Source organism: Vicugna pacos, chromosome 2 (genome assembly GCF_048564905.1).
Source record: "Vicugna pacos chromosome 2, VicPac4, whole genome shotgun sequence".
In the NCBI taxonomy this organism is placed as follows: Eukaryota; Metazoa; Chordata; class Mammalia; order Artiodactyla; family Camelidae; genus Vicugna; species Vicugna pacos.
The window spans coordinates 80,676,104-80,699,662 of record NC_132988.1 but is presented as its reverse complement, the minus strand read 5'-3'; the positions used below and the strand labels follow the sequence as shown (position 1 = coordinate 80,699,662).

Here is a 23,559-nt window from a genome sequence, read left to right as displayed (position 1 = left end):
TCATTTAAACTATTATTTTATTAGAGTATTTAAGATATTATTAAATTATAAAATATTCCCTAAAATAATTGTTATAATTAATTAGACTTACAAATAAAATAGTAAAATATACGTAAAACTCGACAACAAAAAGAGCAGCTTAACCTCTCAAAAACAAGTAACCAGTATTCCCTGATATTCAGTCTAAAACACTGATCTGTAAACAATGCCTTGGGACAGTCCTCTCTGTTGTTGGAGGTTTTTCCATCCCTTCGAACTACCCTCAAATTTTCCTGATTACACATAAGAAAAGGGAAAGATTTAAGAATTGGAAGAAAGGGAGTATTTCCCAGTCTTTCTTTGCAGGGCTGTTTTTTCCTTTTGTGGGGGGGGAAAAAACCACATACATAGACAAGCCACAATGATCAGTAAATTGCAATGTGTAAGTTACACAAGATCTGATCTCCACATACATAAAAGAAGTTAACTACTGACAGTTTTTTGTGATACCCGGGCCTGTCCTAACTGTGCGGTTTTTATTCCTAGCAAATGTTTAAATCCAAACAATTCAAAATCTAAATTGGGGTCTCAGTTTTACTTTCCACTGCAGGACTGAGGATTTCTTCCAAAATGTCAGAGGAGTTTTATTTGAGATTTATTTGTCATGAGCTCTGTCTCCTTCAAGGTCACATGCAAAACAGGACAATTCAAATGAAATGAAATCAACATTTATTAAGCACATATAATGTCCAAAGCCCTGTGCAACCTTTTAGAATAGTTTGTGGGGTTTGTTTTTAATCCTTGTCTTCTGAGCACTTACTGTAACTAAGAGACAGGGCTACTCCATTTTCTAAGTCTTAAATATCTTGAAAATACAGCTGACCCTTGAACAATGCGAGGTTTAGGGGCACCAACCCTCTGCGGAGAAATAACTGCATACCATTTATGGTCCGCCCTCCATACCCAGGGCTCCTCCGTGTCTGGGGTTCTGCGTCCACAAATTCAACCCATGTGGGATTGTGCAGTGCTGCAGGACATTTATTGAAAATAATCCTGAGTAGTCCCAACCTGTGTTGTTCAAAGGTCAACTGTGTAACAAATCGAAAGAACCAAAAGTTGATTAATAACCAATTAAACCTTTTCCCGATCAAGGATCTATAGGTGATTGAGCTAATTAAATAATTAGTTTTAAGCATTATGTTGAAGAACTCATTTAAGAAAATGACAGCAGTTTTAGTTTACAGCACTGCCTATGTTCTCAGGAAGGAGAGGCCAAGGTAAGAATTCTCAGCTGGGAAGTTGTGAGTGTTTGAACACCTCAAAGCCAAAGCCACTGCTGGCCTCAGGCCTCAATGCTCAATAAAATAACGGGCCCTACACTTCCACTTGGAAATTCACTGAAAGATGACTTTCCCTCCAATACGAGTATACTACCTCAGTACACATGTTGGAGACACTCAGGAACAGTTTTAAATACCACAGCCTGAGCACAATGGCAAGCAGAGTGATTGGAATGATTCTGTTAGTGATACGAATTGCCAGTGCTTGCTGATGGCCTGGCCCTGTCCTGAGTGCTTTGCTGGTATTAAGTTAATTCTCAACACAAGCTGTTAAGCCGAGTACAGTATTACCATCCTGCTTTACAGATAAGAAAAGTGAGGCCCAGGAAGCTGGTAATTTTCTCCAAGTCAGGGGTTTGTAAGTGGTGGGACAGAGCTATGACCCTAGGTCTCTGGCTCCAGGTCCCTGACTCCTAGTCACTACGCCACTCGTGCAGCCTCTCTGGAGAAGCTACTGTCACTCTCTCAAGGAAACAGTCGCAGAGTTACTTCCGTGTTTTCAGAAAATCATTTTTCGTGATATCTGTTTCATCACAACACTCCCAAATTTGACATGACTTTCGAGCCCAGCTATACGGCTCCTGCGAAATGCAAACGGTGATTTATTATCATGGTTGGTTTGGTTTTCTTTAGGAGTGTTTGGGGTTGAAATTCAATATCTGGGACCAGAGCATCTACCATTTTTCAGTGACTAAGCATAAGGATATTTTTTTTAAAGCAATTTGAAGTAAACATTGAACTCCAGTCCTGTTTTTCACCCGATATTTTGGTACCATGAACCCTACAGTCCCCCACAATGATTCACAAGTCACGTGAAAATGTCATTTTCATCCTTCAGAAAAGATGGTGGTAGGAAGTTTGCAGAGCTACAGGTTAATGCTACTGAGCAACACGACTGGGTCACAGTAATACAGTTACTGATGGTGGTGACATCAAGGACAATCATTTTATGACTAGGAAGTGATTTTAGAATACGAACTAACTTGGCTGAAACAATTTCAACTCACAGAATTTCTCTCTCCTCCCTCACTTCAACAAATGTATAGTTGCAAGGGGCCAACCATATATGTAGGTTATAGATTTCCAACAACCTCAGATAAGTGGATCACAGCTGAGAGACCAACATAAAATAATAAATCAAGAAACACTGTCGACCCAAACAATTTTCCTAACACTCATACATTTATTCTCAGAGTTAAGTCAAGGTCCTGGGAAATTCACTGGTTTTGGACAGCTTCCTACAGCCTACATGCGATACTTAAGCCCTAGGTTTTCAACCAACTTTGATGACGTCTATAGCACATTACCCAAGACATCTTTGGCAAGCACCTCCTTGCACTCTCCCCACTCACGGCTGGTGGCTAGCAGTTTTGTTTCATGGACAGCAGCCTCTCTGAGCCCAGCCTGAAACTGCTCTCGGGGAGCCTGGGGTTTCAAGAAATTGTGCTGTACACAAGCTCTGGTGTACAGTTCTCTGAAGATGGATCCCATGGCCATGTGTTTTGTTCATACCTCTCTGATGTCAACAGCTAGCCAAGACTCTTTGGATATTACCAAAGCAGGGGTGCCAGTGCCCCCCAACCCCACCTCCACCCCGAAGGGGTCCTGCTGCCTTTCACAACTCATGCAGTCTAAAGTGCTAAATCTTTACTACGCTACAGTGGTTACTGCCTCCGGTTTCCACATGGGTATTAGTTATCCCCTCTTCAGGAATGAGGACTTCCACATGGAGGACTGGCTGTCAGCCAAGTCTGACTCAGTCCAGTCTATAAATTGTTGTCAAGCCCCTGGCAGACCCTTGGCTCAAGGTTCAGAACTGTTGTGTTCAGACCCTGCTAGGGAGGGGGCAAGTGATCAGGAGAAAAGCACAGAGCAGCTTCCTAGGGTCAATCAGGTCAATCGGCGCCAGCCCTGGAGTTCCTGCCCCCAGAGGTGCACGGATTAAATAAAGCCTTGTCCACAAGCAACACCACTGCTTGCACATAACAGTGTAAGACCAGGAGAAGGAAAACAAGAGGGAGTGGCTACGACATAAGGAGAGGAGAGCAAACAGAAAAGACATCTAATCCTCTTCCCTACCTCACATGTGAGAAATTCAAGTACCACCGTTTTACAGCTTTAAACAGACTTACAGATGAAGATTTAAAAAAAAAAAAAAAAGAACATAACCACAATACTGCTATCCCACCTAAAACTTTCCCTTTAATATTCATATTCATAAAATTTTCCTTTAATAATCTCAACTATCCAGTTAGTCTTCAAATTTAATTGATGTGCCCAGACCCAAACAAGGTCCTTTCATTACAGAGCTGATATACATGTTCAGTCTTTTAATAATCTATGTATTTTTTTCTTGAGGTTTATTTGGGGGAAAATTATTTTCTACAGAGTTCTCACATTGTGGATTTTGCTGATAGCATGAAGTGTCCTGTAACACGTTCCTCAGTCCAGTGTATTTCCAATAAACTGGCTTGATCAGATTCCTGTCCAAACTTTTGGAAAGACTGTTTCATGGGTGGTTTGTCTATATCCCACGGAATCCCGTCAGGATACACAATAGTTAACTCTTTAAAAAAAAATTAACATTAAATAATGGATTTAGCCATCCCAAACCATCCCATTAAAAAGTTTCTCACCATCTTTTAACATAATGATATTATCAGCTACTGGTAACCACTGCCTACCCAGTTTGAAAATGAATATTGGAATGATAATATTCCAATGCTATCACTCTGTATTTGCTATTTTTTCTATTTTGCTCTTTTTTTAAATAACTTTCCCTCATTAATTATTTGGTTACCCAAGTATTCAGGAAGTTAGGCTAAACACTTGATTCTTTGTTTCTTTTTTTATTTTTTAAAAATTATACATTGGTTCTCTACCATTCTCCAAAGGTAACTAATGGATTTTGTTGTTTTAGTATCATTTTAAATCCATGGGTTTAAACATTTGATGCGTTTTAATCCATTGCAGTTTTTATTCATTTGTGCTCCCACTGGCTGATCTTTGGCTGTAAGAAACCCTTCAAGTTGTTTCTGGAGTCCTCCTGCTCTCACACCAATATCTCTGATAGTGTTTGTTTTCTGGTAATGATGAGAAAATTTAGCTCATCTTGTACATTTCCAGACCCAGATCTAGACTCTAATTCCAGTCTTTACTGCAAAAAGCCTCGGTTCCTTTTAGTGAGAAATGGTGTGTAAAATCTATACCGTGGGGTCTGGGAGAGTGCCCTGCCACTGCGTTGGCCATTTTTATGTTTCTCTCCCCAAGGGCCAGAAGAAGGAAATGCAACTTTTGAAACATACTAGGCAGCGTTAGTTTTTCTATTGATATTTTCAACTAAATTTAGGGTTATAGTGTTTTTACTTGGCCTCTTTGATTCTGTTTGTATCTCTTTTCTCTCACACTGAAAATTTTGTTTCCTAACCAGTGCAATAATGATAGCTACGTTGTTACTAAACATGTTTGCTGAGAACAGTTTAAGGTTTCTCTGTCATTAAAAGTTACTTGAAGTACAGACAATCCTCACTGGCAGAGGAGTGCAGGACATAAAAAGGACTGCCCAGGCTGAAACTCCGCAAAACAATCGTTAATAATCAACGGGGTAAATTACAGTTGTTTCATGTCTTTAACCAATTTTTTTCAAAACACTAAAAGTTCAGAAGTTTTTAGGCAAAAAAACTAATATATATATAAGGAATGTAAGTTACATATAAATAGTATATACAAAATGATATATATATAAGTACTTAATATAGTTACTGGTTTACGGGGAAATGAACAAAATAGGAAAACTAACATTTCATTTAGTGTATTGTGATCTAAGACATTAGACACATTTGAGAATTGAGGGGTTTCATTTGTTTAAAAAAAGAGTTCTTTGAGCAGTGCCTGCTTCTCCTTATCATGTAACTTATGACACAAGCGGACATCTTTTCCATGCCCTAGCAAAGTGTCACAATGGATCAACTTTAAAGGTGGTGAAATATCTCCGGGAGTTCTTTTAATGTGAGTACTTTGAGGCACCACTTCCTCTTAGACGTTGTCATCCTTTCCATCTGGACCACTTGGCTTATTTATTTCAGTGTTACTTCCACTCCGCTCCCCTGGCAGCACATGCCCACAGTCAGCTATTTCTTCTCTAACTTCACTCAGGCGCTATTTGAATTTCACTCCCAGCATTGTCACTTATTGTTTCTTTCCTGCACTTTGGTCTTTGTTGGCCAATTCTCTCTTTCGACTATGCATCTGTGTGAAAGGTCACACGGGTTTATCACTGGGAGACAAGGAGGCAACACAGTGACAGCCTTTGCTATCTGTGCATGAGCTAAATGACCACCTCAGCGACCAATCACCAAAAGGCTTTAAAATCAGTGACATGACTGGTCACTGATCATGATGCTGTCTGTTATTTAAACAGTGATTTGTGGAGTAATGAGCTGGCAGCAAAGTTTGTGCTTTATGAATACTGCTGTGCTCACTGAAATTTGAATCACTGTGTTGGAGGACTGGTGTCATTTAAACCATGACAACTGAAGTGTGTGTGTACTGGAACTGTGCAAAATAAGGACTGACTGCGATTCCTCTCAGTAAATATAAACCACCAATTACAGAAACTATTAATTTCACTTGCTCATTGTTGCTTTCAATTTTTAAGGGATTGTTTTCCCCTCTTTGATTTTGTTTTGTAATTGTGTGTAACATTCAGTAGTTCAAAAGTGAGCCACAAAGCAAGGTACATTCAGGTGCATCTAGCTTCTGTTTTTGTTCCCCCATCAGTTTTTGGTTTATCCTCTTATTACATATTTTTTAATACAAGCAAATACATATACATTTTCATAGTCTTCTTCCCTTACTAAATAAAAGATAGCATAACTATACATAATATTCTGCACCTTATTTTTTAAAATAATATATCTTAGAGAAAATTTAGGCTCATCTTAAAGGTATAGCTGTGTGTTAAAGCATGCGCCTAGCATGCACAAGGTCCCAGGTTCATTCCCCAGTACCTCCACTGAAATAAATACCTAACTACCTTCCCCAAAACACACAAAAATTTTTTTAAATAAAACAAAATATCTTAGAGATCACACAACAGCAGAAAACAGTCCCTGTTTCTTTTTATAGTTGTGTAGCACTCCACTGTGTTGCAGGACCTGATGTTTAAACACCAACTCCCTGTTGACAGTTGGGTTGTTCCCAGTCTTTTGCTATCACACACAGTCCGTAATAAATAAACTTACAGATATCTTTTTCTTATTTTTGCCAGTGTATCTTGAGGATAAATTCCTAAAAGGGAGCTGGCTAGATCAAAGGTAAAAGCAAATGTAAGTCTGCTCCCTACCGCCAATTCCCCTCCAAGCGCTCTACATGCTGCGTTCCCACTGCTCTGAGTGGGAGCGCAGTACCAGGATTCCCCCCTACAGTCTTGTCAACAAAACGTGGTGTTGAACTTTTGCTTTTTACCACCCCTGATAGACAAGATCTGATAGTGCTGTGTAGTTTTCATTTGCATCCCTCTTAGTATGCATGACTGAGCATCTTTTCATATCAAAGGGACATTTTAAAACCATAACTGTTTTGACAGGTTTGATATTGTAGAGTAAGAGTTTTCATATAAACTTTCCACAAAGATAAAAAAAGAACTACTAAACACATTCCTTAAAAAATCTGAGTAATTTAAATACACTCCCCCCAACACACACACACACACACACACACACACACACACACACACCACACACAGACTTTATTCATATCAGTTCATCTAATCAATACATATTTGAGGGGTTTGTTGCACCAGGACCTGCCCCTGATGTGCTAACAGAGGCTGGGCAGAGGGCCGTGGGAAGGCCATGGAAGAAGTTAAGTGTTTAGCGGGCACCCCAGTCATCAGCAGGCACATCACTGGAGTAGAGTATCTGAGGCAAACTTTCAACAAGAGTTCATTGAGTCAAAAGAGAAAGGGTTTTCTAGGCTTTTAGAGATGGTCTGAGCCAAGAGTAATAAATGGTCACAACAGAACAAACCTGCCTTTTCTATTTTAAAAATAAAAATCTTAAAGAGGTGGTGGGATAGGCCACAGGTGCCAGAATTATGGTGAGAAAAGCAGAAAGAGATACAACCAAAAGTTTAAACTACTATAATTAAACCCTGTAACTAGGTACCTCTAACCTGATGTAATGCCCAGCACTGATTATGGAGTCCACGAAAAGTAATCCAAGAACAGAGTCCAGGGAGGTATTCTGTTGAAGGACAAGGATACAACCCCTATTCCACATAGGTGGAATCCTTTCCACTCAGGATTAGAATCTGAGAAGCCAGCAGGCTTACAGAAACTTTTTATACTGCGCAATTTACTAGACAAAGTCTGTCATGATACAAGCATGAAATGTAGCAATGAGAAAGAAGCTACCACCACCAATAAGACAGTATTAAAAAGTAATTCTGAGATTCTTTGATTGAAGTAATTACACATCTAAACAAAAACCCCAATACAACTAAGCCACTTCATAGCTTATTTCTCACTAAACCTATCAGCAACCATTTACCTTTCCCCTCACACCCACAATTAAGACTGTAAGAGTCAACACAACCCAGGGCAGAGTACACGGCTGATTCATCTCTGTATCCCCCACAGCACCATGTGAAGTAGGCATTCAATAAATATTTGGTGTATGAAAGAATGAAAACACCCTCCCATAGTAACAAGCCCAGACTTTTCCATGGGAGGACCTTTCTCCTGAATTATACGTTAGGGCAACTCCCTAGTAAACCTTTCAAACAAATTCAACAAACACTCACCGGGTACCCAGTAAGCTCAGTATTAGGCACTATTCTTGGCAGTGGCCTGAAAAGATGAGTAACCCCTAGTCCCTAACACCCGGAGGGAACTCAGTCTACTGTGTGAGAAACACGAACTATAAAATACAATGGGAAAACGCCACCGCGGAGAGAAAATGATGTGGGAACACAGGTGAAGGAACAAGTCATTATGCAGGGACTGAGGGGGAAAGGTGAGCTCAGAGAATCCACAAAACTTCAATCCCAGCCCCGTCCTCCCCAACACACATGTTCATACATGCTCATATCCACTCTAAAACAGTATTTGAAAAAACAGACGATCAAGTCGTTCCACCGCAAAGAACCCTTCAAGGGTCTACGATAGGTCAAAGCTTATCTCCACTCAACGCAAAAGCCACGACCACCACCACCTGCAGCTAGTGGGCGCCTGCCGTATTCAATCCTTACAGTAACCTGAGGTTGCTGCTGCCATTTCAGTTTGACAGACCAGGAAACTAAGGGTACAGAATGATTTTTTTTTTTTAATTTTGTCCTAGATGTCGGACATGGGAAAGCCAGATGCGCAGCTGTGAGCCCAGTTCTGGCACAGAGCTCCTTTTGTGATCACCCACTTCTCAGCCTCATCTCCTGCCTCTGGGCTCCTTGCACCATAAAACTTCAGTAATATCAAACTACTTTAAATTCTGTGAACACAACTCAAGTTGTTTCAAACCTCTGTGCTCCTACGTGGAAAGCCCTTCAGCCACCCCTCACCAAAGCGTTCCTCGGCACGGCAATAAAAACTGTGTGCCCCTCCCATGATCAAGTATCCTTTGTTACAACCCGCCATCCTCGAGCTTATCACACTGTATTATAACTCCTCATTTGCATTTACATTTCTACACTTAGCTCTCCTGTACTTACCCTATGACAATCAACCTTTATCATGCTTCACTGTAATTACTTGTTTAAATGTCTTTGAAGACTTTTAAGTCTTTTAAGACTGTCTTAAGGAGTTTTGTATCCCCAGCACATGGTGCACAGGAAGCCCTAAATAATGTTTGTTGAACTGAAACCAAATAAAGGTGAAGGTAGGATAAACAGGCTTTTCCCAGGAAAACAAAGTAGTGTTGGAAGACCATTCCAGGCATGGGACCAACAGGGTCAGGAACACAGAAGTACAGGAAGACATGGCTTTCAGAGGGGAAGCAGTGAAAACTCATGTTGCTCTGCAGGGAGCCCAGGAGACACACAGGGCAAGCACCAAAGAGGTGAGTGCCTATCAGGCTGCAGACACCCTCAACATGCTCCTTAGGCAGCAGTGATCCAGCAGAGTTTTTTGAACAGTCGTGGTTTAGAAAGATCACTCCAGGAGGGGAGGGTATAGCTCAAGTGGTAGAGCACACACTTGGCATGCACAAGGTCCTGAGTCAAATCCCCAGTACCTCCTCTAAAGATAAATAACTAAATAAACCTAATTACCTCCCCCACCAACAAAAAACTTTTTTTAATAATAATTGTCTTTAAAAAAAGAAGAAAAAGAAAGAAAGTTCACTCCAGCAGACACGGGGGATGGAGGAGGCAGCAGCTGGCTAGAGGAACGGGGAACTGGAGTCAGCTGGAAAAGTCCAGGCAGTTACTGTCAATAGTATTTACAAGACAACAGGGAAAGAAAGAGGGCCTGGAGTCTGAGGCCAGAAAGGGACAGCAGAACCTTCTAAACCACGAGCTGAGAGTTGTTCTTGGTGTCATGACCCCCAACCTTAGCTAGTCACCAAAGTTCTTTTCTGAATTTAACTGATGTGAGCAAAACATTACATTCAACTTCTTCTTTTAAGTGTATATAAAAAGCTTCCTTGTGGTTGTTTCCGATTGTTAGCCTTTGAGATACTTGATTTGCATACTGTTAATTAGAAGAAATATCATCCTTTCAGGAAATCGTAAGTTAGCGATTCTTGATGGCATTTCCTGTCTGATTCCCTTCATTTGCACTTAAAACCTTAGAAGAAAAGCAACTTCACAGCAACCAAAATGATAATGGTGAAACAGCCTTTAGAAGGAGACCATATTTAATATAGAAATCACTGCATTTCTAAAAACTCTAAAGTTTAGGTAGGACTAAGTTGAACTCTGCCACAGTGATGCGACAAGCAAGATGGCATGACCCCAAAGCCCCCAAAAGAAAGTAAAAATGAATCAGAGTAACCATGGTTCTCAGCGGGGAGCTCTTACACAGGACATGTCACCTCCTTCCACGATCCTGCAACACCTTATTGACACTTCCATTAGAATACTTATATCACACAGTTTCATAATTTATCCGTGTGCCTTATCTCTCTGGTTAAAGGGACCCTTTATATCTTGATCCTCTTTAGACACTAGATTTTAACGTACCATCTGACATAGTAAATGTTCAATAAATACTAAATGAATGAATGAACGAAAAAACTCTAAAAGTGGGGGTGGGGCTTTCATAATAAAAACTTTCTTGGTCATTATTCTAATTCCAGGAAATAAAAGCTGAGCAAATCTGTTATTTGGTACTTCCTATCTCTCTACCAAATCAATCTGCTTCCAGAAATAAGGGAAAAGGTAAGCTGCTATTCTAGTCTAAATATCTGCATTAAAATTTGAAGGCCACACCGTAATTTGCACTCTTCCTTTTTTTTCCCTACTATAAAGGGTGATTTTAAGCACAAAAAAAAAAAAAAAAAAGAGGCGGAGGGATTGTCTGAGGCAGAATTGGGAAGCCCAATGTAAAATTCAGCATAACCTACTAAGCAATTCTGTAGATTACTTCTCAGTGTATCACTGTCTCACCCTGCCCCCTCCAAGAGGCTGCAGCAACCAGGTGTGATGAGCATGAGACCCAGCCTAACTGGTCTTCCCACCTCCAGCCTCTGCCAGCTCCATATTTTGCTGCCAAATTAACCTCCCTACAGTACAGCCTGTGATTAACAGAACCAAAATGAAATCATTGTCCTCCACCGTCCAACGCCTCTGTGCAGCAGAGCACGCACTCGTTCAAGTCCATTGCAACATCAAGGCCAGAAGCCTCAGGGATGTCTCTGACCTCCCAAACCAACTAGCATAAATCCTAGAGCTTCACTGGTCCCGGTTTTCATCTTTCCCTCCCTCTCCTTTCCATTCAACCTGCTTTCACTCCCCCTTCTGGTGCTACCAGGCCCAGGTTAGATCAGCTATGACCAAGAGAAACAGAATGGGGGCTACAAAGACTAATTTTAAATTTGCCAGTAGCCATATTAAAACGGTAAAAAACAAAAACAAAAACAAAGAAACCAGTGCAATACATTTTATTTAAACCAGTATATACGAAAAGGGTTTTCACTGTTTAACTTATAATCAATATGAAGTTACTGACGAGATTTTTTACATTTTTCTCCAGACCAAGTCTTTGAAATCTGTGTGTATTATGCATTTCCAGAACATCTCAATCCAGACCAGCCACATTTCAAGGGCTCGACAGCCGCATATGGCCAGTGGCTGCTTCACTGAACTCTTAACAGTGCAGGCTTAGGAATGACCCCACTGCATCCACTGCCTCCTTCTTTTCCTCCTTTTGAAAATACTTTAATCCAGCTCTAATAGACCATTCCCTAAACCCATTTTCTTCCATGTCACTCCTCTGGCTGTCCCTTAAGCATGTCTTTTCTGCTTCTCTCCAAACTTCAATATCCAGCTCAAGTGCTACCTCATCCATGAAGCCGTTCCCTTACCCTCCCCTCATAATTCATCTCTATCTCCTTTGTGCTTCCACGTCCTCTTTGCAACTCTAATAACATTGGTGCTTTTGCCTGTTGTACCCAGCAGACTGTAAACTCCCTAAAGACATAGCATTGCTGTTTATATGATGGCTCTCAAAGAACACAGGGCAGTGCTTTGCATGCAGCAGACTCCTGATGAACTTCTGATGAAAAGAATTCTTTTGATTTACCAGCCTCACCTGGGATGAGCGTACTTTTAACATGAATGCACACCCAAGATACTGGTGGTTCCAAGTAAGCTCAACTATTGCTCAATACCCGTTGGCAACACAAGAACTGAATGTTGGGTGCATCCCAACCCTGTCGTGGAAACAGTGACACTAACTCACACTCTGACCCAGAATTTTAGCAAATGTCAGACATCAGAAGCATCATCTTCACGTAAGAAGAGGACTGAGGCCAGAATCCCTGGACATTCTACACAGCATCATAGGCCATATTCACGAGACTTAGTCACAGATCTAACTATTACAAATAACATGCTCTAACAACATGCTAGAAAATGGAAATTCCAAGATTAGATACCCTCATCTGTGTAACAGAGTGCTGAAGTCAGTAACAACCAGGAGAAGTTGGGACCTGGTCCCTACCCTGTAACGTTTCATGTTCATGTACCAAACCTTTGGCTTTCTCTCTTTGTGAAATGAGAGGAAAGGATACTTCCCATCCCTGGCAGAGACAGTTGCCCCTAAACCACTTTTGCTCATGCCCACCACAGTGTAGACATTAGTGCTACTCCTCTGGTCAAAACTCCCAAATGGCTTTCCATCTCACTCCAACAACTTTCTAACAGCCTACAAGGCCCTCTACAGCCTAGCCTCCTGCTAGCTCTCTCAGACCTCATCCAACCACTCTCCCTCCCATCACTGCTCCAACCTCACTGACTGCCTCCAGGGTCTTTACACATGCTCCCTCCGCCTGAAAAATTTCCCCCACCCCAGCTCTAGTCATGTGTCTGGCTCCTACTCCTTCTGGTCTCTGCTCAAATATTTACCTTATCAGTGAGGACTTTCCCGATAACTTGAGATAAAATAGCACACCTTTCCCTCATGCACCTGACACTATTTACCCCCACCAGTCCTGCTTTATAACACTGACATGTTACGTTTGCTCTCTGTCTGCAGTGGACATGCGCTCCAGGAAAGCAGGATCGTGTTGGTTTTATTTGCTGCTATATCCTCACTGCATAGACCAATGCCTGGAATGCAACGAGATCACAAATACTTACTGGCTGAGTAAGGGAATGTGCAATATTTTAATTTTCTTAAGGAAATGGCAGAATAAGGGATCATTTCTTCACTTTTTCAAATAATATTTCAGAAAACATTTTCATTTTAATATCTTAAACCTAACTATAAAATTAATACATATGCATCATGGAAAAAATTTACTCTAAAGTGTATAAATTTTTTTTAGTCATTCCACTAAGCAACCTGAATAATTCTATTCCCAAGAAAATTGCTGTTGCAAGGGTTAGGACGTGTCCTTTCAGACCCATTTTAAGACATGTTTGTCTAGATAGAGCTCTATATACCTAGCCATAAAAATAGATCATGCCTTTGATTCTATTCCATAATCTGTATATTATACCATGCTATGTTGACACACATAGAATTATCTTATTCCTTTTAATAGCTATTTAGTGTTCTATTTTGTTGGTAGACTCTAACGCCCTGTTGATGGACAGATTCTAGCGTCTTTCATTTGAAAAGGACCCCCCCAAACAAACGAACGAACAAAATCTCAGGTCAAGTAATTCACTGTGTGGCCAAGACATTAGGACCTCACCTACACATCCCGAACTAGAGCAGAAACCAAAGCACATTCATGAAGCAACAGGGAGGCACTCTGTGCAGAGGGCACCCTGTGAGACCAGGGACCAATGAATGCAATCCTCTGCTCCCTACAAATGGCCCCTTCTCTCTCTTTTGTTCTTCACAATCCAGCAAGCATTTATAAAACTACAGATGCTTCTGGGGCCCACTGTGCCAGCTCTCTGTCTTCTCCTGTTCTCCTGCTCCTATTTTCCCCCTTCTGAAAGACGGATTATCTCATCCCAGACTCACCCCCACACAGACTTACACCTATCCATTCTCCTTCACCCATGTGCTATGCAAAAGATATCCATAAGGGTCCCCCCGAGACCCTCCAGGGCAGACTTTATTTCCTGAGCTGCCTTTGTGATTTATACAGCAGTTTCGCCCCCTCTCCTGTCCCCAGCAGTGATCCCAGAACAGGATGTTGCTCATAAATCTTTTCCCTCGGCTTACCTACCACCCACTGACTAGCTTATTTTTACAAGAGTTGTCATTTCCCATAGTCCCCTAGTGTAAGCCCCCCGTGTAAGGTCACAAAAGTGTGGTTCCTAAGACAAACCTTCTATGTTATCGCTTATATGTGGAACCTAAAAAGCAAAACAAATGAATGTATATAACAAAACAGAAACAGAGTCACAGATGTATTTAACAAACTAGTGGTCACCACTAGAGAGAGGAAAGGGGGCGGGGCAAGATAGGGATAGGGGATTTAGAGATACAAACTACTATGTATAAAATAGATAAGCAACAAATATACACTGTACAGCACAGGGAAGTATAGCCACTGTTTTGTAGTAACTTTAAATGGAGTATAGTCTATAAAAATATTGAATTACTATGTTATACAACTGAAACTAACATTATAAATCAATCATATTTCAATTTAAAAAAAAAAGTGTGGTTCCTGAGGTCTTTGTCCATCACAAGAACCAGACAGTCAAAACGTCATCCTTCTGCCATTGCAAGTGCAGAAAATTCTACAAGGGGCTAGGAAGGAATGTTGATATATTTAAAAGCACATCCCAAACCCAGAGACAAAACTCAGGCAAAATCGCTAAGAGGGCATTACCGTTTGGTTATAGAAGCCAATTCTCATTCCATCTTTAAATTATTTAACTAATTAATTTACTGAGTATCTTCTAAGTCTAGGTACAATGCCAGCCCTTGGAGACACCAAGATGACAGCTCTTAAGCAACTGTCTGATGACAGAATCTTGCAAGGAAGGGAGGAGGGTATAGCTCAGCGGTAGAGTATATGCGTAGCATGCACAAGGTCCTAGGTTCAATCCCCAGTACCTCCATTAAAAAAAAAAAACTTAATAAAAATCTAATTTCCTCTCCCACCAAAAAATAAAATAATAAACAATTAAAAATTAAAAAGTGTATCAATAAATGAAATCTTCCTACTCTATTACAGTAAAAAAAAAAGAATTTTGCAAGAAAGATAAACATAAAAGTAACTTAAGGAATAAATGCTGTAATACAGGACGGCATCTTTGAGAGGCAGGGGTCCACTGCTGCCTGAGAGTGAGTGGGGAAACTGCACAGAAGAGATGACTGAACAAGTAGCCGAACAGCACTGACTGCTCTGAACCACTCCTTCCTACCTTCTCTTCTCCTGGTCCCCAAGACAGCACTCTCCCGTTTCTCCTCCCACTTCTTTGGCAGTGCCTTCTCAGTCTCCTTGAGCCTTCTTGCTACTTAGTTGTCACTTAAGTTTCCTGTTCTTAGGCATCTTCATTCTCTTGCTCTCCTCTGGAATCTCATGTACAATTGTGATTCAGTTTGTTCTGAATAAATGTGTCGCTTGAGCCCAAACCTTCCCCCAATGAGCTCCATTCTTACATAACCAGTTGTCCACTTGACAGCTCCTCTTGCAAGCATTTTCATGGGCATCTCAAATTAAACATTCCTCTGAAGGACGTGTACCATCTTCAGTCTTCCTCCTCTTGAAAAACAGCATCTCCCAGTGACATAGCATCTCCCCACAAAAAAGTAGGTAGAAATTCTTTTCTTTTTCTTGGTGGGGAGAGGTAATTATATTTATTTATTATTCTAGAGGAGGTACCAGGATTGAACCTGGGCCTCATGCTTGCTAAGCATGTGCTCTACCACTTGAGCTATTCCTCCCCCTTAGGAATTCTTGATCTTTCTCTTTTATACATCCTTTGCAACCAACCAACCAACCTACCTACAAACATCCCCCCATTTTTCGCCATTTCTCCCCAGTTATCCAGAATCCATGTGGGTCTCCCCGGCTCTCCCATGAACTATTAATAGGCCCCTAACTGGTTTCTGAGCTTCCACATTTGTCCCGCTGTACTCCACTCCCCACTTGACAAGGGACCTTTTAAAATCACATCAACCATTAACCTACTTAAATTTCTTTGATGGCTTCCCATCCCCCTAAATATAAAGTCAAATTTCTTACTACACCCCCAGATCATTTCCTGGTCTGATGCTCTATGTTCCAGCTCTACTGAAGTTCACTCAGTTCCTCAAAGGGGCCCTATGGTTTTTTTCCACCCAAATCTTTAGAAGTATGTTTCCTTTTATCTAGACTACATATCTCTTTTCCTCATTCCGCTTCTCAACTTTTTCAATTAATTCCTCAATATACATTAATTTTCTGCCCTGCTACCTCTTCCTCCAAGAAGCCTTCCCTGACTATTCCCTAACTCTGTGTTTAGGTGTCCTTCCTATATGTTCCTGTAAAGCTCTGTACTTCCCTGCTCTGTACTTCACTTACATATGAAGGAATGAATGAATCAAGCAGAGATGGGAGGAAGGCATAGCATGTGCCAAGGCATGGTATTTGAAACACAAAGGCCGATATATGGAATTGTGAGAACTCCTGCAGGCACCACGGCAGGTGGAAGGACAGGAGTGACGGGAGATGAGATGAAGACAAGGCTGAGGCCCAGGGAATGGAGGGTTTGAGAGCCACATGAAGGGATTCAATCTCTAAATTGTGAGTGACAGGGAGCCCTGGAAGTTTTTTAAGTAGAGGAGCAAATGAACACAGGGGAAACCTCGGAGGAACAATTAAGTTAGGCTGAGAGATGACGACTAACAGTTAAGGGCATGTAAGAATATGTGGAGGGCAGTGATGGCATTCTGGAAGCAGTTCTGGCTTAGCAATCCAGATGTGGGAGTCATCTCTGGGGGGCGGTGAAGCTGTGATGAGCAACTGTTTGCAGAAAATCTGCAGTGTAAGAAAGGAAGACAGTAGAGGATAGGGGTCTGAGAAATGACAACTTTTATCAGGTAGGAAAAAAGGAAGTCGAACATGAAAGTGAAAGGGGCCAATCAGAACAAACAACAAGGAGCTCAAAAGCCAGGACAGGTGTCCCAGGGCAGGGTCAGGGAGGAGGAAGGCATGCCCACATCGTGTGTCCGACCCACTACGCGGCGCTCTGCACACAATGGGTGTGGAGCATCTGCTGCCGTGTAAGCTGATACACCGTAGATCTCTGCTCAGGCTTCCGCTATTCCAGAGAAGCCGCGTGGATTTCCCAGATTATCAAGTCTCTCTCTCACTAGAGAAATCGTCCCCGTGGGGAGTTGGGGAGGATAAAGAGTACACCCACTGAAATGTAGCTTTTTGACTACATTTCAAAAAACCACACCTGCTCCCTGATTCAAAGGATGACAGAGGTGAATCTCTTTGAACAGAAACAATAAATTTGTCTTCATACAAAATATTACTTGCTACTTTTTCAAATTGGGAGTTTTAATGTATCCTCTAACTTCATAAGGGAGAAAAATCTTGCTGTCGTGGGAAAAGGTCATCTGAGTGGGTGCAAGTTGGGGAGGGGTGCAAAGAATCGGACAATGTCAGACACGCTGATGGGGAAGAACTGTGTGTGCAAGTCTCCACAGGCTGAAATCAGCACATCTTAGAGGGCCAAATCAGCAGACTGGCTGAACCAAATAATTCTTACGGATTCCCAATTGAGCACTGGCCTCACAATGATGCCAAATATCAGTATTTCCTTTCTGTGAGCCATCGTGGAACACCTATCTTCAAAATGCAGGCAATATTCCTGTCTCCTGGCCATACTCCTCTCCTGGACATAGGCTTAGAATGCCAAAGGAGAAGAGAAAATGTTCCAACTCTGGGCTACACCCTTCATTCCTCCCCTCTGGCCCCGGGATTGGTGACAGAACAGGCTTAGCAAAAGTGTGTGTGGAGCTTAAACACTAACGTGAGCTGCAAACCCTGCTTAACAGACAACAACGCTGCTGCAAGATGACACAGACAGATGAGCCTGAAGAGTGAAATCCAGGTGACTCTGAAGCAGCACTGGTTGAAGGCTTGCTGGGGTTTGAAGCAATTTGTTTTTAAAAGGTCAATGAAGACAAATAGGCAGCAGTAAACTACTGTTTACACAATCCTGAAGACTATACACAGGCCTTAAAATGTAGTTTTCAACAGTTGGGTCAACAAGCAATTGCCTCAACAGCTACAGGATTGCACAGAAGCACCAAGTTAACCCGACAGTAATAGAGCAAGAACTCTGGGCTGTTTTTTCCAAGAAAGGGCAAATAAATACCCATTATAACCATCCTCCATCCTCCATGACAGCAACAACTGTAACAGCAGCAAACTCAATCACTCATTAATGACTGGTTTTGCAAAGCACAGAGATAATGCTGAAAGATCAAACAGACCTCCAGCGTAAAAGAAATACACAAGTTACACAGATGTGTGATGTGACACTGAGACTGAGGGAGATAAGCATCAGAGGTCGTGTTAGTCCAGGTCTAGTCAGGAACAGAGAAACCACACAATAATGTGAACAGAGGTGTAACACAAAAAATGTTAAACTATGAAGGGGAGAAACTATAAAGACATAAAGAGAGACTCTAAGGGATACCCTCAGCTGAGACAGGGTACCCTAGGAAGGACAGACTTTGAAGGGTGGGGGGGTCACCCCCCAAAGCGGATGTTGAGATGTCACTGGCGAGGGTATGACTACAGCCCACGGATGGCAGAGAAGTTCACTGGAACTGGTCTACGCTAGCCAAGCAGCAGTAAACAACTCTCCGGATGCAGGCAAGCCAAGGCTGATGAGGTACACAGAGAGAGCTGGGAGCCTCTGCTGGAGCAGTGTGCCAGTGTCTGCACTGAGGGCCCAGGCAAGAGCTGCAAAGTCGCCAAGAGACTGCAAGCTCCGGGGCGTCTGGCTGGGGCAGAGCACCACTGGATGTGCGCACGTGTACACACACACACACACACACGCACGCAGTGTGCATGCTCGCACTGACAGACTGCACAGCATGAGTAAGAAAGAACAGCAACCACAACCAGGAAGAGAATCTAACTGCAGCTGTGTCCCTCCAGCACCCCCTACTGACCAAGTGTAACACCACGCTCACTGTAAAGGAGAAAAGCTGAGAGTCCGTTACATATAGTACAGCAGGTACTGAAGGGTGAATCTGGAGAAAAGAGACATTAATTCAAATCTGGCACAGACGTAAAGGAAAGGAGGGGAGTGCATAAAAAGAGTAATGAATTTCTTGGATGATTACAGTTTTAGAAGAGGTGATACTTCAGCTGAATAAAAGGATGGGTAAGATGTCAACAGGAGGAATAAGAGAAAACCCATTCCAAGTTGAGAAGTCAGTTTTATTATAATTCTGGGATCCTGAGCAAACCTCTTAGCCTCTTCAAGCCTATGTGTCTTATAATCCCTATGAGATAAAAATGCAACAGCTGGGGAAAAGAGGATAGCTCAGTGGTAGAGTACATGCCTAGCATGCATGTGGTCCTGGGTTCGAGTCCCAGTACCTCTATTAAAATAAATAGATAACGTAATTATCTCCCCCCAAAAAAGAAGATTTAAAAATGCAAGAGCTAACTGTGAATAAACTTGGAAAAAAATTTAAAGCACTAGATGAAAACCACTTGATAATACTTTCACATAGCAACTAGAATGCAAGCTCTAATAGGAGCTCCTGCAAGAATGATCTACCCCCAGCCCAGTTCCTTCTCTCCCCAGCCTTACCTCCTAGCAGACCCTTGTAGTATCAAGGGTCTCCACAAGTCTTTGCTGAATGGATGAGTGAATCTTGGATTATCGTAACAGAGAAGACCCTCCATTTAAAATCAAACAAAAAATAAATAAATAAGTAATAAATAAATAAAATCAAACAAACTGAAGGAAATGCATGATTTCTTATTTACTTAACATAAAAGGGTAAAAAGGATTAATTAAATATCTACTTTCTCTACATGTTAGACACACTTATCTTGATGTTCACCCTAAACTATATCTGAATGCAATACTGTAATAAGGAAATACGAAATGAAGGTTTCACTGAGACATGAATTCATAGCATCATCTACCATTTTAAATTACACAAATTCTTAATAATATAAATTCCAAGATGACAAACAAAAACCCGCCTCATAACCACCTGAATCCACAGCCAGCAGGAACATTTGATTAAGCAGCTCACATACTGCCAAACCCTGGTCACAGCCCGGGATCTCTGAGCTGGGTCTCAGAGCAGGAGTAGAGGGTTGGGGGGTTGCTTCCCTGTACTACTCAATGGAGCCCAAACTTTTAAACCTCCTCGGGGCTTTAAAGACATCGTTGAATTCAAATTCTCCAGGCCCCAAACACTGAAACTGTCAAAGGAAGGTCAACAGAAAGAGAAGAAGATTAGTATTTATTAAATACAGACTCAGTGCAGGCAATGGGTTTTTAAAAATACCTTATCTCACGTAGTTCTTAATATTCTTATTTCACAAATGAAGGAAGTGCAGTTTGGAAAGGTTAAATACATTGCCCAGCAGCCCAGCATTACACATCTAGTTGGGACTAGAATTCAAGCCGAAGTCTCACTATTTCAAAGCAAACTCACTTTCCCTTCAACTCAGGCTGCCTAGGATGAAAATTTTCCAGCAGAGTCTCAGCGAGCCTGTAAGAAGCATTCTGCTCACCTGAGTCACTGCCGTGGGTTAACAACACGATGACAGAAAGGTACGGTAACAATGACATTAAGAACTGTTCCAAGCATCCCCCCATCTCACCCTATTCATTGCCTTTGCTCTCCACTCTGTCCTTTACAAGGAACACATATTTTAAAATACATTTTTTTAGACAAGTAAGATTAATATTCCCTGCTCTCATTTATTAAATACTCTGTTCTATTTGAAAATCAACACTTTCATTCTTAAATTAAAGACGATTTCCTATCTCAGTTATCAAGTGCTCACTGGGGGAAAGTAAATTTCTGCCGGATGTTGAAAGATAATCTAAAATGAGAGCGCCTACAACTTCTAACCGCTGAGAGCTTGATTTATTAACAGGGCCACCACCTGACATCTGTGCGATGCTCCTCGGACTGCAAAGTGCTCTCCAGGAGACAGCACACAGCACCTCACCGCGAGCATGAAAACAGCTCGCACTTATCTTAGGATGGGCACCACCTCCATCCCTCAATTTTAAAATTAATTCAGCCTTTTCCTGCTAGCAACTCCATTAGTCACCCCTTCCATCCTTTCTTATCCCCACCCCACCTTCCACACCCCAGTGTAAGGATATTCACTTTGTTCCTGCAGTAGAAAGTTGCGTGTTTCTCTGGCTGCTGGAGCCATGCTGAACCCATCTCCCAGGAACAATCTTTTATCTAGTACTCCTTTCCAACGTCAGAAAAGAAAGTCAGCCACGAAGGATTTCTGGTCCAAGCCTCAGTTTTTCAAACTGGAGCTCAGAAAGGATTTCCCTGCCGCTGGCTTCCACCAAGTCAATGTGGAATAGACTTGGGGTCTGGTGACAGAAGGAAGGTAGCTTCTTCTGTGTCTGTCACCGATCCTTTCTCCCTCTTCTTCATCTGTAAAATACAGCCTCTCAAGGAGCTGTGAGTCTGAAATGAGATCGCACCTGTCAAATACTCACTACTGCAAAATCTGGTCACTGTGCTCATTAAATATTAGTTGCTTTTGGTATCTGAGCTCCTAAAAGCCGTTTTAACCAGGAGTGTCTCCCACATCTTGCCATCCCAGTATATCTCCAGAAAAGAAGGCCTTGGAGACTCTCTTATCTAGACTTGAAAACACCTCGGCTTGGAGGACAGCTTCTCTCTACCCACCATCCAGGGGTCCACTCCCCTCCTGCTGTGACCTCTGCTCCTTCCTCAAATCTCACAACACTCGGAAGGCGATTACCAAACGCGTGGGAAGGCAGTAAACACATTAGAATTTTGGGTGCCCAGCGCCTTACTGGTTGCACTCGGGTTACAAAGGGCAGTCTCTGACCTCCAGCTGTTTAAAATCTGGCTAAGGCTTGGCCGGACGGCAACAAAGGAGCAAGCGAAAAAACAGCGCGCATGAGATAAGCGTGATGGGGAGCTGGGCACACCGTGATGGGAGTTTACTGAAGGTGGACCTTCAGCTGCAGGGTTGAGTTTAGAGAGCAGTTTTCAAGTCTTGGTTCCATAAAATGCTAGATTATTAGTGCTAATAATAGTGTTTTAATGGTGTTGCTTTCAACATAAACTTTGAACATAAAATGTTCAAATACTGTAATTTTGGTTAAGGGTTTTAGTCCAAGGCAAAGCCCTGTACTCCATAAATAAAAGGAGTATTAACTTTAAATGTAAATTTGAAAACAACAGCCTGTGGACTTCTTTAAAGTCCTAAGAATTTACTTAAAAATTGACCTCCTTCTGCGTTGCATGGGAGTCAGGGAGTTTTTCTCTTTTTGTTGGGCAGGAGAAGCAACAGAGGAGGGATCTAAGCCCTCAGCCTCCCTAGAGGAACAGGACTCAGAAATTCTGCCCTGTTCTCCCTTCTTGCAACGAAAACGCCGCTGAACCCAGGACACTTCAATTCTCAGTCTAGCAGGAGTACCTGTGGGGCCACCCCAGGCGGAGCCATTTACCCAGGATTTGAGAGTCAGGGCAACCCGGGTAACAGAGGCTGCTTCCCTGTCACCCTAACAAAGATCTTCTCCAGGGTGAGCAGTCAAAATTCAAACGAAGAGCAGCCCCGCGCTCTCCACTAGGAAACCCTGTTTTCTTTTAATTAAAAAAAATGTAGAGGTCACCCCTCAGCTTTGTTTACCAGTAATGAGTCCAGCAGCCCCCATTTATCACCCCTGGAGATTCTTTTACACTTTGATGTGAAAAGAGTCAGGGCTCATTGTGATTTCAACTACTCCAACAGCAGCCCTTTCACTTGCAAACGAAGCTTGGGCCCCCAGTAAGAACTGACTGTCAGAAAAAATTCATTGCCTTTCCTTCCGATGATTTATCAGAGATGGGGAAAGAAGCTGGTTGTAAGACAACCTTCCAGGAAGGGTTCCCAGCACACCCCTACTGCATCGCCGCCTTCACTGGCTCTTTCTGCCCAAGTGCCCCTTTCCCACTGCTCCGAAAGGCCTAACATTACTTACTGTTTCCATGCTCCCCCGCTTAGGGCAACGCACCAGGGCAAGGAAGACAGCAGCACCCCAGCTTGCCCCTAACGGACCCATAATCGTCCCAATAATTTAGTCACAAGTCACCCGTTTTCCCCGTCTTTACCAGTCTCTTACGTTAAAGGGGACTGAGTATTAAGGAAGCTTAAAAGGAAAGAGGATTTAAAGATTGCCTGACACGTGTAAGAATCTGAAGTGGGAATCAAAAAGAGGAAGGGCCCAGCAGGACAAGGAAGACTGTTTTTCAAGTAAACTTTAAAAATGAGAATACAACATACATTTAAAAAGGGCATGGCTCACAAGTGCGTTTCCACAAAGTGACACACTCCTGTAACCAGCACCCAGTACCAGCACTCTTGGGCTATTAAACTATTTTCAGCAAAAAGACTTAACTCAAATTTAACCAAACTTGAGTGCTAACTTT

The 23,559-nt window shown here is 42.1% G+C and overlaps 1 protein-coding gene across 3 annotated transcripts in view; it reads right to left on the bottom strand.

Moving 5' to 3' along the window:
- The window catches only part of AFF1 (ALF transcription elongation factor 1), a 173,195-nt gene that overhangs the window by 130,357 nt on the left and 19,279 nt on the right, over positions 1-23,559 (bottom strand). The gene's annotated exons all lie outside the window — the stretch shown is intronic.